Below are 14,745 nucleotides of genomic sequence, written 5' to 3' on the forward strand. Positions count from 1 at the left end.
GTTTTAGTTGTGATTTTATTTCGTGTAGCAGGTACTTTAGGAATTCTATGTCTTCTCTTTTGTCGTAAGAGTAGTTGTGTCTTAGGTAGTTTAATTTCGATAGTATGTAGCTTTTATCTCGTTGTAGTTTTTTTATTTTATAGTTTATATATGGCTCGCAGGAGTCTTTTTTTTTAAATGTCGGTACGGATTCTTGTAGGGCGATTTGTATATGTTTTTCTATTTCGTCTATGAACGAGTCGATTTGTCTGTCTGTTAGGTTGACACTGTTATAGATTTTTAGGTCGCAGTTCTGTTCGAGTAGGTTTTGGAACTTTTTCCAGTCTGTCTTTTTGTAGTTGTACCTGGGTGTTTCGGTCTGTGTTTCAAGCGTTAGGCAGTCAGATGTATAGGAGAACGAGTGCACTCAGCGCGGTATGAGCGTTGACTGAAATAAGTAATTTTTTTATTTGTCTTTGATGGTCAAAGAAATAGAATATTTAATGAAACATGTGTGTGCCAAAATGAAAATGATATAACGTATGGTAATGGTCGCATGATACTAAAACATTGCAATTTCTTCATGCTTAGAATAAAGATTATTAAAAATTGATTGTTAAGGAATCCGAATTGATTTTTTTTTGGGGGGGGGGGGAATTACCTTATTTTTTGTGCAAAAGGAGATTAGGGTGTCATTTATGACTATTTCGAATATTTTGATTACGTTGGCTAGGATACATAATATCGCAGGTTTGAGAGCAAGGAGCGGTTTTTATTTTTTTCTTTTATGATGGCTCTTAAAATTATTAAGGAGCACTGTATAATAACATTTTATTCTGTTTGAGCAGAATGTTCAGGATGTGGTCGAAACCGGATGATTTTTAATTGTTTAATTTAGAGAAAATGATTTTTATTCGGTTGTAATTTGCAAAGAAGTTTATTTCTGTGTCTGGTTGTTTGGGTTTGTCCGAGGAGTTTTCATTAGAAAATATGAAGGTTGTCTTATTTAGCGATATGTCTCGCTCTATTTATTTTTCAGTTTGTTTGTTTCGGCAATGATAATTCTGTTTAATTGTTCTCGACCCATGTGTTCGTGTGTGTGTATGTTTTGGAAAAGCGAGTGTCGATAAGATATAGTTTTTCCGTTGTTTTACATGTCATAAAATAACTAGACTTCATGTTTTTATTGGTGTTCTGTATCGCTATACCTGCATCTTGGAGGAGGGGAGCTTTCTCTGGAGACAGTTTGAAAGAAGAGATAGAGTTTGGTTCTTTTAACCTAGAAATTTTATTTGTCTGTGGGAACATGCTAGCTGAGTTTTTTTAGTCATATTTTTTTTACTTTGTTTGCTCATCTTCTGTTTCATCGTAAAAATAGCTGTATTTTAGATTGTTTATTTTGGATAGTACGTAGCTTTTGTCTCGTTGTAGTTCGCTTTCGCAGTCAAGGCGTTATTTTGGTAGGGTACACCAATAGCTAAAACGATTCCCTTCAACATTCGTAGCAGTATTTCTAATTTCCTATGCTATGAGTTTCTTGTAAGGGTAATTGACGGATTTTAACGGTCCGAACGGTCGAGCGCCCCTTACCCCTCGGTCAATAACATCGAAGCATGGCATTCATTCAGGTATCGTTCACGCTCTTCTCGGGAAGGATCCCCCGCACTTGGAGCACCTTAACGCCGTAAACGCCATCTGGCGGGCGAAGATGCCGTTTGACGATTATCTTCATAACCAATCAGCGTGCGGATTTGGGGCCCTCCGTTTTGATCCTTGTTGGAGTCTAATACGTGTTGGGCTCGCTCGAGTCTAACAACGGTATCGGCAGTCTCGTTCGAGTGGTTCAACCGTGAACACGTAGGAGACAGTCAGCTTCAGTGCCTCCGATTCGCTAAACGTGGAGTAACGAACCGTTTCAATCTCTCAGTGCTCTTCAAGCGCTCCTGCAGGCTCAATCTTACCATCAGGCGTAACGATCAGTAGACAGTCCTCTGCGAAGTCTTCAGTTTTGAACGATATCTCCCAGCATACGTGAAGGTAAGTATCATTTTAGTGATCGAACACTTGTACAGGTTAGACGTATCGTTATTTCTTTAACCGTTTGAGTACTAAGCAGCGTGATCGCTGTTTAGATTTTCTATCGAAAAGTCCCAGTACATTTGAACGCTACGGACGACTGACGGTATTTTGGATTACATTGTTATCTTAATAATTTTTATTGAACAAAAGTTGAAATAATTATAAACTAATAGTATGTATATATAAAAATATAGATGTATTTCATAAGAATAACGAATATGACGAGCGCTTTCATGCCGCTTATTTCTTTTCGCAATCGATTAGGAGGTTATCTTGTCGTTCGGGACTTTTCGACCCTGGTTTTTCAAAAACGCCGGGGCTCAAACGGTTGAATTATGTCAATATTATCATAAATAATTACTTTTCTATTTACTCTATATGATTTTCGAAACATTAAAAGATTATTATTACTCGACTATTTCAGTATTGATTATGATACATTTTTAATTACGGTTAAACTTGTCGCTACTGGTGTGAGAGACTGTAAAATTGATTCGAAACAGTATTTTACAGAGACTGATGAAACCGACGAGTTAGATATTTATATAATTAAAAGTTATTCCTGTTTCTGATTTTTCTTTGCGAATATGTTAACTGTGCTTGAGCAGCGCTGGGTCAAATTTATCGGAAAAATATTTGAAATAGGATTTTAAGTTGTTGTTGGTCTACAGTACGAATAAAATATTTTAATATTTATTAAAGAAATATGTAGTAAAGAATAAACTATCTTTCTTTTCACAATGTGGTATATAAAATAAAGTATCTTATCTTTGTATTGTAGATTGAGTTTAAAATGTTTCTTAACAATGAACATTGATTAAGCAGAAGGTTAATATAAGGATGCGAGAATCCAAAATATTTACAAATTAAATTCATGTTCTTTTTAACCCTGATGCATTCTCCGGGTCTCTTTATTCTTACTGCTCTCCTTTTTTTTCTCTCAGAACTTCTGTGTTCTTTAAACATATAGAGCAAAATGTTATCTGACTATAGAAACCGATACGTTTGAGAAAAAGACGTGCGATTATAGAAAATTTAGGGAACGCACTGATTCAAAATTATATTATAAGACGGTAATATGACCCGCGTAGGAAAGCTGCGAAAGAAATAGCAGAGAGTGTTATGAATACATCGGAACATTTCAAAGAGAAAATAAGAAGTCCTAAAAATTTCACTAATGCCAAAATTTTGTTTACAGAATAGTACCGGTTCTTTGCAATGAAAGTGTGTGGGACTGGTAAATAGGATATTTGGCCGTGATATTTACTGGATGTTATTGCTTGTTGTCGTAACCGTTGAATATATTTAAAAATGATAAATACATATACAGATTATATTCGCTGAGTCGCTCGTACACAGTATAAATCGCAAAGTAAAATTACTAATTAATACTCAGTAAATGCTCGCTAGATAATCGTCGATAACTCGGTAGATAACTTGTGATAACACTTAGATAGCTCGTCGATACAGAAAGATACTCGTAGATGCTGATAGATACCAAACTCTTTTCTATTTGGGTTTCTGTTGGGTTTCTTACTGGCTGGGAGGGAGTCGGAAAATTCAAATTCGAATTCGTCTTCGTTCGACCGTTACACGTAACGGCGACGCTGTTTTTGGCCGGTGTCTGAACCGTTCGCGGAGAGACGCGATCGCGAGATAACGCGTCAACAAGAGTTGTAAATTCTCGTTACGATTGAACAATCGACGCCACGAACTGATTGATCCCCTATTTCTATTAAGAGAATAGAGGTGGTTGGAATGAGTGCATACGGAAAACTACACTGGATTTGTTAACAAAAGTTTAATAATAAATCAAGAAGCAACAATTTCAGTCAACGATTAACAATGAACAATTAAGACGAAAATATAACAATTAAGGTTTTGTTAGTGGTTTGCTTATAACGAGACCTGTCGTACTTCGCAGCTTGAGATGGACTAACTGATGCTTTTGTTCGAAACCACGGAGTCTTTCCTTTGTTGCCCCTCAATATCCCTACTACATATGTGTTTATTAGATCTACCGCGGCGGTCGCCGCGTATACGTTCTTCTGAGAATTCGGCGAAAGAAACTTAGATATATCGATGATAGTGTCGCGTAAAATAAAAAGAAATTTAAAAGAAAGAAGAAAACTTTATTTTTTCCTCCTTTATACATTTATAATACACTTCTGAGCTCCAGCCGTGACTTTCCAAGACTGAAGCTCTTACAATTTGGCTTTCGGTGGGATCTGTTTCTTCTTTGTTTGTCATCCCTTAATATCCCCACTACCCTGTAGGCGTACGAGACTGTTGCCACGCTTCTAGAACATTCGGTGGAAGGACCGTTAGGATATAGATGACTCATTAGCCACTTCGGCGATATATATTGTCGCCAAGGCCGCCACATCTTTATCTCCATTGTCGGTCCATCGGATTCGAAGTATGCCGGTCGTGACACCATCCTGCCCGCGATGTGTGTGTGTTCTGGTCTCTGACGTGATTTACGTTACAATAGATTGGACACGTCAGTATTGCGCTTTGACGGCATAGCTCTTTGTGTCGCGAAGCCGTGGAAAGTTTCGTGGACGAGTACCGCGACATTAGTATTTTGCTGTTGGTAATTATACGTAATCCAGTGAAACTGAATAGTTTCGAAATTGAAGTAGGTGAGAAAATTAGAGTATTATGATGGTGCAGGACGAAAGGGCCTGATTTCCTATACAAAAATATGTCGACGATGAAGTAACAAGTTTTGACTCAAGACTTGGTTTTCTAGAAAATCAATTATGAAGTTCCGTCCACTTGATTCGCTACTTTTTAAGTATACGCGTACGTACATGACGAAACTTCACAATTCATTGTCTGGGAAACGAAGTCAGAATAGATTTTATATATCTGAATGCACGTCTAAAAATACCATTTTCTCTCATACATACACGTATGTTTTCTTCAATATTTTCTCTATTCGATAACATGAAATAACAAAACTGACTACTTCAGCCAACGCTCATACCGCGTTGAAAATACTCGTTCTCGTCCGATCACGAAAGTCAAGCAGCGCTGGGCACGGGTAGTACTTAGATGGGTGACCGCTTGGGAACTCCGTGTGGTGTTGGCTTTTTTTACTTTTCTTAACACTTAGCCAACCGAACGGGCAGATTTCCCTTTTTTACTTTAGCAACGCGTTTTTGTTGTTGTTGTTGTTGTTATTATCAATTATTATTTACCTGGAATTGTTCCCAATTAATTGCGACCCTTTTTTTGCTTTTATAAAGTGCAGTATGGAATAAAATGCACCAATTTAGTGGTTTTAAAATTTATTAAAATGTTACACCATTAGCTATGGCTAAATAAAGATATAGTCGAACGATATCACGCTATAAAAAAACATTAAAATACATTATGAATTTTTAACTTCACTTTTAAGTTGTGTCATTTATCTTTAGTCATTTTTAATGTTCTTAATTTTACCTATATCTTTTTATGGCTTAAATATATAATATTAATTTGATGTTTTGTATAAACAATATGTGAAATCGTTAAACGAAATCATTACCGCAAAATATAATTGACTATTTAAATAATTTTTATACTTCTTTGTTTTTCAAGTGTTGGTGAATATTAGTCCTCCTTACGTAGGAAAATGCACGGTTGATAGCATGTAGGTTGGTCTGTGTTGGGCGCGGTGGACAGAGAAGCGTATTGCTCGCTCGGGCGTGTGCGGTTGGCTAAGTGTTTATAAGCTATGATCGTATAGATCAAGAGAATATCTTTGTAGCATTAAACGATTGTCACCATACGTCGTATCATTGTCGCATACATGCTTACTTATATGTCGGAGATGGAGAGACACCAGAGCCTTCCCGTTGAAACCGGGGGAAAAACCCCTAATATTGTAATTTGGATTCTACCATAGCCATAGTTTAGCAATCACCGTCCTTCATCCCGATTGTATTTGTCTGAAATCTATGAGAATGAGTTTGGGTTCGAGGTGACAACCAGTCGCCGAACGTAGCCGCGGTCAAGGGACGAACGTTTTGTCTAATAAAGTTATGGAAAAAGTCTATAGCCCTCCATAAAAAGAAATAGTTGTAGCGGCACTCGACAGTAAACATTCTAACGGTTTCTGTCCCGTGGCCCGTCATACGCAGACCCTATTCTTTGGGTAGGTTGATTGCCGGTTGTCGAGACATATTCGCAAAATATCTTCAGCCAGCCTGATGACCTGTCATAAACCTTAAGCCTTAATTAACGAAAATAGGCAAACAGTCTTTTCCGCGAATGACACTTCCGAAGACTGACCAATTAACAATAACGGCAATTTCCCTCACTCTTCGAACGAAGACTTTTCTCCACGAATATAAAAGACCTGGTGCCGCGAGAGAGCAGGACAGTTTTTCCTAAACAGCGTCACCGTGAGGGTTTCGAGTACGATCTTATCGACTGAGGTATCATTTCGACAGAGTGCTTACTCCACGTGCTAACTGTGAGTACAACCTAGACGTTGCCGACGAGTAAAGAGTAAACAGTCCCGTTGACCGCGGATTCGTTATCGAATCTAAGACCATTGTCATTAGGGTCGCGAGTGTCTAACCGTCGCAGTTATTTGTCAAATCTCTCATCTCCGTACTTGTGCCATTAAACTCTGGATCGTACCTTAACAATGGCTAATACTGGTGAAGATTCATTACACGCCCACACCTCCAATCCTACCGACAACCCGACATATATATTGCTTTGTTTATATTTTCCAACAATGTTACATGCATTCTCTGCGCGTGCTGAAAATGAAGTCGAAAATGTAAAATGACATTTTTCGTTTTGTTTTTGCGAAAATCAATTATGAAATCGCTCCTACTTAATTTCACAGTCCACTCTCTTGAAAACAAAGCCAGGCAAGGTTTCACATATCTTTTTTGTCCTACAACATAATTGTATGTTTTGTAAATATTTTTTATTCAATAATATTTAATAACAAAATTGATTACTTCAACCAACGCTCATACCAAGCTGAATGCACTCTTTCTCGTCAGTGTTGTGAACCTCCCAGCAGGTCGGATCTCACTGGCCAAAAATACCAGGCGTAAGACTTGTTAATGAGTTTGCCAATTTATGCAGTGATATTAAATAACGAAAAGTGATGAATAATGCTCACTATAAAAACAATCAAGAATATAAGAGAAGGAAAGAAGATAGAATGAAAGAAGCAACCAAAAAGAAAATACTACAAAAATGGATATTTGAATTTGAATGAACTTTCGACCGTTTGCGTGGAGACGCGATTTCGAAGAAGCGCGCCAACGGGAGTCGTAAATTTCCGTTACGATTTAACTAATCCACGCCACGAATCGTTCGATCTTTTATTTCGATTCAGATAATAAGGATAGTTGAATGAAAATAACGCTGATATTAACAGGTTAATATATATTTTCAACGATCCAACAACTTCAATGAGATGCAAGGTTACGTATATGGAATGACAAACTACGAATGAGTACGACCCGAGACTCGTTTCGTGTTGGCGACTGTGATGATGTATCTTCTGTCGATTGGCTGTCTTCGACTGGGCGATTCTGCTGACTTGTCTTCCGACTCTTGCTGTTCCTTGAACTGTGTTTTAACTCGAGCTGGTGTTAACTGTTACTCGTGAGACTTGATTGTTACTTGAATGGTACTGTTTGTGACATGTCTAGTGATCCAGTATAGAGATGAAGTCGAGAGCACAAGTGTAAAGACGAAGTCTACGGCACAAGTTGACTGTTCCGTAGTCGTGAGAACAAGTATAGAGATGAAGTGACTGCTCTGTATTTGTGAGAACAAGTAAAGTTCGTTTTTGTGTGATTACGGAGGAAAATTCTGAGTGAGCGAAGAGATGAAGAGATGAAGAAAGCGGATTTGTTGCTCACACTTTTCGTTTGGAAAGTTTACAAGAAACTTTGCGAAAATATCAACAAATGCAACGAGTCAAATACGAACGCGTTGCTCAAATGAGCCGCAAATTCATCCCGTGGTTAAAGTTCTCAGACATCCTAAAACAAGGAATAAGCCGGAGCCATGTCTCCGAAAACCAACCACATCAAACAAATTTATTACTGCGCGTAATTGAAAATCCAAACCCAATTAAAACGTAACCCAATAGAACGTAACAAACTTATCAAGGACTTCAAAGAAGCATATTCAAAGCCCTAAATGAACAACAAACACAATTAAACGAACACAATAAAACAATCATTAAAAACACACGAAGAAAGGATTGACTCTTGTCCAAAAGGAGGCTCCTGCCCAGCCATATGGCTTGGAGACGCACAATTGCAATTCCTTAATTTACGGGCAATTAACACGCTCAAAATCATAGACTACGAATGCGACCATAATGCTCTCGTATTCCAGATGAACAAAAATACATCAGATTTCGTAATCCTAGAAACACGGAGTGACGGTCCCAGGTACAAGTGCAAAGATAACACACTAGGAAAAATTACAAAATCAGCTCGAAAAGAACTGCGTCCTGAACACCCGCAACAAGGTCAATCTAACAAAGAGGCAAATCGACTCATTTATAGACGAAGTAGAAAAACACGTACAAACCGTCCTTCAAGAATTCGTACTAAAAATAAATCAAAAGTCGGCTTTCGAGCCCTATATTCATAATAAAAGAAAATTACGAGACAAAAGCTCCATGCCATCCAACATAAACAATCTAAAATAAAACTATTCCTACGATAAAAGAGAAGATTTAGAATTATTAAAGTACCTTTTGCACAAAATACAGTTGCGCAAAAAGGACTCTGTTGGCATGTCCCACAGGGAAATCAAATTTTTACATCAAAAAAGCCAAACTCTATCCCATCTCTCAAACTGCCTTCGGACGAGAACGATTCCATTCAGCACGGTATAAGCGTTAGTTGAAATAAGTGATTTTCTTATTTGCTTTTAGCGTACAAGAAAAGAATATTTGAAATATATAAGTGTGTGCAAGAATGAGTGATGTATGGTATTAGTCGCGTAATACTAAAACATTTCTATTTCTCTATGTTTACATTATAGATTATTAAAAATAGATCATTAAGGAAAGTAAGAAAGATTGGAAGAATAAAAAGGTCAACACCACGCGGAGTTTTTTTTCTTTTTTATTGTTTATTTAAATTACAATCAATTCTCGCGTTGAGAATTTTCAGCAATTTTTCTGGCGTGGCGCAGTAACATGGCTAGTATTTATAATAAGTTAATACATATTATAGATGAGTATAATTTGTGAGTAAGTATTATAAATAAGTAAATATTATATTATTAAATAACTAGTTGAATCTGTCGTTTAGGTCTAGCGGGTAGTGTCTCTTCAGCCTGCGAATGTCGTCCGTCGTTTCAAGTAGTCCAGTGATTAGGGGGTTTCGGTGTTTGTCGACTCTTTTGCTATATCTGCCGCTATATTTTGCTATTTCCTCTTTAACTGTGGGTATGTTGAGGTCGCGGTGTATTGTTTCGTTGGAAACATACCAAGGTGCATCAATTAGGGATCTTAGGGTTTTCGATCGGAAGCGTTGGAGTATTTCAGTGTTGGAGTTACTTGCTTCGTGTTTGCTGATGGACGTTTTTGACGGTGTGGAGAGGCGGATAGCGTTTATTATGCTCGTGTTTAAGCATTCCGTGGCTGCTTCGATTTCTTCATTGGTTTTTAGTGAAGTTGAGGCTGAAGTTGTGTGTGTAAAGACTTCTCTAAAGAGCTGCTAGTTGGTGTGTTGGTTATGAATGGAGCCATTAGGTATATTCTCGATGATAGTTGAACTGATTGTTACTATCACGGGGGAATGGTCAGAGGAGAGATCAGCCGAGAAATTGATTTGGACGTGTCTTGACGAAATATTTTTAGTTATGAGGAAATCAAGGAGATCGGGTATTTTGTTTGTGTCGGTGGGCCAGTGTGTGGGTTCGTATGTGGTAAGGTAGTTGAGGTTGTTGGTTATTATGCTGTTGAGGAGGTTTTTGCCTCTTACTGTGACCAGTCTGCTACCCCATTGGGTGTGTTTAGCGTTGTAGTCTCCTCCGGCTATGAATCTGTTGCCCAGGGTGTCCAGGAAGTAGTCGAAGTCTTCTTTGGCGATGGAGTGTCTGGGAGGGCAGTATACAGCTGAAGTGGTGATTGTACCATGACAGTCTTCTATTGCTACGTTTGTTGCTTGGAGGTAGTCTTTCTGGAATGGTTGAAGTTCGTAGTGCTTGATGTTTGACTTGATTATGATTCCGGTGCCGCCGTGAGCCTTTCCGCTGGGGTGTTGGGTGTGGTAGAAGTTGTAGCCGTGTATTTTGAGGTAGTTTTTGTCGGTGAAGTGGGTTTCGGATATGAGCATCACATCGATTTGCTGTTGTTTTAAGAACAGTTCTAGCTCAGATTTGTGCTGAGCTAGACCGTTGGCGTTCCACAGAGCTATTCGCATTGGTTTTATTTTGCTTCTGTGCTTATGAATTTGTCCATGAAGAGTGTGAGTAGTGACAGCAAGTTGTTAATTTGCTCAGTTTGCTTCTCGATAAGTTTTTCGAGTCTGGTAAAGTTGTCTGTGTTTTGTGGGGTAGGAATTCTATTTTCTGTGTGTACACTGTGTGTTTTCGAGTTGTATACGTTTCCTTGCGTTGCCTGCGCATAGGATACTGTTGGTGAGGTGAGTTTTTGGGGTTTAGGTTCTTGTATGTTTATGTCCTTGGGTCTCAGTTTTGGATACTTTATATTATGTAGCGATTTGTAGGCTGAGCATCCTTTGTAGTTCGCAGGATGCTCTCCTTGACAGTGGATACACTTGGCGGGGGTTTCCGGGGATTTAGTGCATTGGTCAGTGGGGTGATTACCTGCACATTTTACGCACCGGAAGTTGTGATTGCAGTATTTCTGCGTGTGGCCGTACCTTTGGCATCTTTTGCATTGTATTATTTCTTTCTTTACAAGAGGTGGCTCGAACTTAACTATGGAGTTCATCAGCCGATTGATATTGTAGATTTCTTTGTTGTTTGTTTTTTGTTTTAAGTCTATAAAGAATAAGGATAGTGGGTTTTTTGTGATTCTATGCCTAATGTTGCTGATATTAGTTACTTCGTGGCCGTGGTTTGACAGTTCGCACTTTAGTTCGTCTAGATCGACTGAGTGATGGATGTTGCGTAGCACCACTCGAACTGGTCTTTCTTGTTTGAGCTGGTATGTGTGGAATTTAGCGTTTAATGTTTTTAATAGCTTGGTTAACTTTCTATAGGCGTCTGGGTGGGTCGGCAGTATTTTCACGTGGTTGTTGTTAATCTTTAACTTGTATTCCTCTTTGCTGATGTCTTTTTCGATAGTCTTAATCATTGACTGAATGTCGATTACGTCGTTTATGAATATCGGTGCGGGAGGGGGAATTCTTTGAGTATGGAGATTGTTTACCTTTTCGGTTGTAATCATGGGGTCTTCCGTATACTCCAGTATTGAGAATCTATTGTAGGTGGTCACTTGGCTGGCTGATGGTTTGGTTTGATTCTTGTTTACGTTTGTCTTGGTCGGTTCGAGCTTTCGTTTTTTCGTGTGCTGGTCGTTTACCAGGATGGATGTGTTGCCCTCTTGCCACGGGGGAGGAAAAATGGCGGTGTGATAATTTAGCTCCGGGGAGCCTGTTGGAGATGATAGAGCCATCATCGAGCTAGTTAATTCAGTGTGAAAGAACTAGTCGAGAAGCTGTCAACCCCTGGCTAGGTTAGTTGGATTCGCTTTGGACAGATGGGCGTCACGTGGAGTTTTGTGAACTTCACAGGGCACTGGACACACGTCTGCACGTCTCGGCACTCAGCAGCAACTGGATGGTCACGTGCTGCTTTGTGGACTTTGCCGAGCACTGGACGCACATCCGCACGCCTCGGCACTCACGAACGAAATGCCTAAGGGATAAACAGGCGTAGGCCCAAACACTGAGCGCGGCAAGCTATACAGTGCACAGTAGACAGTGAGAGAGCAAAAAAAAAAAAAAAGAAAAGAAAAACAAAAAGAGTGCTAAACAGTGAAAAAATAGTGATAACATCAACCACTCTACAAACAATATAAAAATAGAAGAAGAAAGGAATGAAATCGAAACCAAGGAGGCGGAATCCGCCATAAGCTCGTCAAAAAAAAGGAATCAAAAGAAAAATAGAAAAACAACAAATAATTAAAGATAGCAGCATAAGAACTGCTACACAAAAGACGCGGAAACTCAATCCGCCCCCAAACCTGGTAATCAGGAACAAAATAAACACAAAACAAGAAAATTTAAAAGGAGAAGAAAGCGACTAACAAGAAGAGCGCGACGATAAAACCGAAAATATGAAACAAAGAAGAAGCCCACAACCTCAACCAATGACTATCACACTAAAAAACAGATTCGATGCCCTCCAAGCCCAAGACCCCTGCACACCGCAACCGCATGAAAACATTATCGATAACATTTAAAAAAAAAAAAAAACAACGTATTAAGGGAAAAGGCAACCAGACAGCCCACTCCCCCGGTCACGTCGCCAATAACCACAAGCAAAAGCTATACCGCCCGGACAAGCACCCCCCCCCCGCCGCTCTGCCAAGAAAAACAACAACACCACATCCTTCAACATTACTGAAAAACCAAACTCATAAGGGCCTGCCACCCAGCCACCCCGCTGAAGAACAGGCAGACCCCCCCACATCGGCAAAAGGGGCCAGGCCACCCCCCATCAACATTACAAGACCCAAAAGACACAATAGCACTCGTGGAAACTTCTCTCAAGATCAAGAATTTCCATATCAAAAGAATCCACTCAGGTAAGCACGTGCTTTATCTTCAAAACATAACTGACTACGCGAATGCAAAAAAAATACTGACCGCAGCCAACACGGCCTACTTCACATATACCCCAAAATCTCAAAAACCCCACACGTACCTACTAAAAGGGCTAGGAAACAGCTACACAGAAGCGGAAATACTAGAAGACCTAAAAGCCCTGAAAATAGAAGAAGGTAACTTCACCAAAGTGACTCGATTCACAACAAGAAAATCAAGGGAGAACAACACATTGCTCGCAATCTACATAATCCAAGTCTCCCCCGATAGCAACATTGGGAACCTACTAAAAATAAACAGACTTAACTATCTGAAAATAGCCTGGGAAAAAATTAAAAAAAACGATATCACGCAGTGCTACAAATGCCAGCGAATAGGCCACACAGCACAAAACTGTAACCTAAACTATCGCTGTGTAAAATGCACTGAACCGCACGGGCCAGGCGAGTGCAAAATAAAAAAAGAAGCAGCAGTAAGCAAAGAAAAAATCTACTGCGTAAACTGCAAAAACTACGGACATCCTGCATCATACGAAGGATGTCCAAAACTCGTCGAATTACGGAAAAAGATCAATGAAAAAATCACCAAAGCAAAAACAACAAAAATCGAAAGAATCGCCAAAATAAGCCGTAAGTACGTCCCCGAGCTAAAGTTCGCGGACATAGTAAGACAAGGAACAAGTATAAACGAGACAAGCCCGCAAGCCACAAACATAGCGGCACCAGTCAAACAAAACCCCAACCCAACGATTGACTCACCCCAAATAAGCATAATAAATGTCATTGAAGACTTCAAAAAAAGCATTCTAAAAGCTCTAAGCGACCAACAAACACAACTAAACGAAATCAGAAAAGCATTAAATACGCATGAAGAAAGAATCGACTCCATCTTCAACATCATCGAAAATATAGACGAAGATTAGAAAAAACCCACCCGTCCACCAATTACAGCAAAAAACTAGTCAGAGAAAAGTTAAACATCTGAAAATCATCTCCATAAACGCCAACTCACTAATCTCAAACCAAAAGAGATACAGCATGCTAACCCTAATTAAGAAAGAAACCCCCGACATAGTATTTATCTCAGAAACCAAACTGAACTATAGACGCAAAGTGCACTACAAAAACTATTCTATAATAAGACACGACAGACCAAACGCTACCCAAGGAGGAGGAACGGCAATCCTCATAAAAAAACCCCTGAAGTTCAAAATAATCCAAAACGACAAAATAACAAACTTCAAAAGCCTAGAAACTACGATCATAATAATAAAAATAAACGATAAGGAAAACTTATCTATCACCGCAGCCTACGCAGTCTACGGAAGCCAGAAACAATTTAACGACGAATTCGACAATCTCTTCGAACTATTACAGCTCGACAAACAGAAAAACTACCATATAATAGCCGGTGACATTAATACCAAACATACAAACTGGAAAAACGAACTAAACAACACGAGAGGAAACTTCATTAGAAACTGGCTAGACAATTGAAGCATTCACTACAAAACAAACCTCTACAGCTCCGAGCTACCCTCTTACCCAAAAGGACGCTCCTACCTAGACATATGCTTAGCAGACGCCCGAATAAAATTCCAAATCTTACGACCAAATAACACTCTCAAAACCATAGACTACGACAGCGACCATAACGCCATAGTATTTCAGATAAGCAAGAACACATCTGATTGCCTAACACTCGAAACACAGACCGAAACACCCAGGTACAACTACAAAAAGACAGACTGGAAAAAGTTAAAAAACCCTACTCGAACAGAACTGCGACATAAAAATCTATAACAATGTCAACCTAACAGACAGACAAATCGACTCTTTCATAGACGAAATAGAAAAACATATACAAATCGCCCTACAAGAATCCGCACCGACGCTAAATG

The 14,745-nt window shown here is 39.1% G+C and overlaps 1 non-coding gene across 1 annotated transcript; it reads left to right on the forward strand.

The window, feature by feature from the left end:
- The first annotated feature begins 5,036 nt into the window (after positions 1–5,036).
- LOC125386821 lies at positions 5,037–5,155 on the forward strand. Its single transcript, XR_007227260.1, has one exon. It is a non-coding gene; the product is annotated as a 5S ribosomal RNA (ribosomal RNA).
- Positions 5,156–14,745: the final 9,590 nt, after the last annotated feature.

This window comes from Bombus terrestris, chromosome 17 (assembly GCF_910591885.1).
Source record: "Bombus terrestris chromosome 17, iyBomTerr1.2, whole genome shotgun sequence".
NCBI classification, from domain to species: Eukaryota; Metazoa; Arthropoda; class Insecta; order Hymenoptera; family Apidae; genus Bombus; species Bombus terrestris.